The sequence below is a fragment of the Palaemon carinicauda genome, chromosome 18 (genome assembly GCF_036898095.1).
Source record: "Palaemon carinicauda isolate YSFRI2023 chromosome 18, ASM3689809v2, whole genome shotgun sequence".
Taxonomy (NCBI): domain Eukaryota; kingdom Metazoa; phylum Arthropoda; class Malacostraca; order Decapoda; family Palaemonidae; genus Palaemon; species Palaemon carinicauda.
The window spans coordinates 33,944,161-33,946,938 of NC_090742.1; positions in this window are offsets into that span (position 1 = coordinate 33,944,161).

Consider the following 2,778-nt stretch of genomic DNA (forward strand, 5'->3'; position numbering starts at 1 on the left):
GTTACTAGAATTAAAAACTTCTGAAGCTTGAAGGACACTCCTTGCATCACTAAAAATTATAAAATTACCCTCCTTTTCCAACGCTATTTTCTCAATAGCGGTTAATATGCCATACAGTGCGGCAGTAAATATGGAAACTGTTAGAGGAAGAGCATCTCTACAATTAAAACCATTACTATGTACTTCAAATCCAACGCCAGCATCAGATTTGGAGCCATCGGTATATATAAAATTCGATCCTCTATGTTCTTCAACATGTTCCATAAAAAGAGACTTGGATTCTAAGTCAGTCATATTCTTCTTAACTACAATAAAGTATTTACAAAAAGATATCTCTGGTAATTTCCAAGGAGGCGTTGATGATACCTTGAATGGAAGTACCTTCTAATTATATCCAAACTGTTTAGTAATTGGTTCACCCGAAAGCCATAAGGTTGAAGAGTTTTTTGGTGCAACTCAAAGTATATTGGGTGCCTTACATGGCTTGCAGTCTGAAAAGCTAAAGAATTAGGGAGTCTTTGCAATCTAATCCATTACCAAATAATAGAAGACATTCAATAAAGATCTAGAGGCAACTCTCCAGCATCAACAAGGAGACTTGGGATAGGTGAGGTTCTAAATGCTCCAGTGGAAAATCTAATACAGTACCAGTATGATGTATTGAATCTAATATCTTTAATCAGCTTGGGGTGGCTGAGGAGTATATTTCACATCCATAACTAATTTTGGAAAAAACCAAGGCATTGTTTAATTTTAAAATGATATTGAGGTCTGCCCCCCTAGATGTATGGGACAATACTTTTGAAAGATTCAGAGCCTCAAGACATTTAGCTTTTAACGCTTGTAGGCGAGAAACCCATGAGAGTCTACAATCAAATATGAAACCTAAAAATTTAGCTTCCCCAACACATGGGATCCGTTGACCTTAAATGTATATATCCGGGTCTGGATGTGCTCCCCGGATACGACACAAATGTACAATAGTAGTTTTACTTGTTGAGAACTTAAATCCATTCATATCGGCCCACTGGATAATTTTGTCAATTGAGAGTTGTAGTTTTCTCTCAATCATTGCCATTCTAGCTCCAGCAAACGATATGGAAAGATCATCCACAAATAATGTTGAGAGAACATCCCGGGGAATGATTGAAGATATCCCATTAATTGCTAGTGCAAACAGGGTTACACTTAGCACACTACCCTGAGGAACTCCTTCTTCCTGGCATTTACTCTGATAGTTTTCCCCACTCTCACTTGAAAAACTCTAAATGAAAGAAATGCCTGAATAAATAGTGGCCGCTCTCCTCTCAATCCCAATTCATGAATTGTTTCAAGTATACCATATTTCTAAATGGTATCATATGCCTTTTCAAGGTCAAAAAAGACTGTCACATGGTGCTGTTTGGCAGCAAAGGCTTCACAAATAAAGGACTCAAGTCGTATCAACACATCAGTCACTGATTGCATATTTCTGAATCTACATTGAATGGGCGATAAAATACCCTTCCTTTCAAGGTATCACATCAGCCTTGCATTGACCATCTTCTCCATGATTATACCTAAACAAGATGTCAATGCAATAGGTCGGTAGTTTGCTGCTAAAAACTTGTCTTTATCGCGTTTTAAAAAGGCTAAAATAATGGCTTGTTCCCAAACATTTGGGTAACTATGATCATGCCATATTCTATTAATAATGCTTAAAATAAATAACTATTAAAATGTACATATTTAATCATTGCATATGGAATTCCATCGGGTCCAGGGGCTGTATCGTTACAAGTAGCAAGTGCAGAATCACATTCTCTTTCAGTAAAAGGAGAATTATATGACTCTTCTCTTCCTGTTGCAAAATTTAAAATTTTCATTTCTTCAATGCTCCTATATTGGTGACCAGGAGCTGCTACACACTGGCAAGATACATTTGAGAAATGATCAGCCAGGGCATTGCTAACATCATTGGTTTTAGTCACATACTGCCCGTTCACTTTCAGCACTGGTGGTGCGTTTGGAGTAAATTTGCAGGCAATCTCCTTTATTTTCCTCCATACAGAAGATGGTGGTGTTCTACTGTTAATGGAGGAAACAAATGACACCCAAGACTGGCGTTTAGCTTCTTTCATGGCACAACGGAACTGTGCTCTATACTTTTTGTATGTTATCAAATTTTCATCAGTACGGCGTCGATGCAGTCTAGTCAAGAGATTTTCGGGTGGCTTTGTGCAAGACTACCAATTCTGAAGACCACCACGGGGCTGGTCGTCGTTTGAATAATCCCGTGGTTTTGGGAATCAAATTAATTCCTGCTGTATGGAGAGTACCATCCAGTAGGCCTATAGCATCATCAATACTTTCTACAGTAACTGTTTTGCACTCCCCTCGATTTCACTTAGCTCACAAAATTTAACCCAGTCTGCCTTGTCAAGATTCTACTGTGGCGATCTTTGTAAAGGCAGACCCTTGTTGGTGTTTATAATGATTGGTGCATGATCACTGGTATGCCAATCATCTAATGTCCTCCACTCGAAATCAAGATGGCAGTTAGAGCTTGCAATTGAAAGGTCAATGCATGATAAGGTACCTGTCTGAACATGGAAGTGAGTGGGCTCTCCTGTATTAAGGAGTCCCACATCCTCATTCTCCACAATTGATGAGATAATATTGCCCCTTGTGTTTGCCAAAACATCACCCCAGTAAGAGAAAAGGTTGAGGAAGTTGTTGAATGACCTCTACTATATCATCATATAAAATACTATCATTTGGAGGTAAGTACAGAGAGCA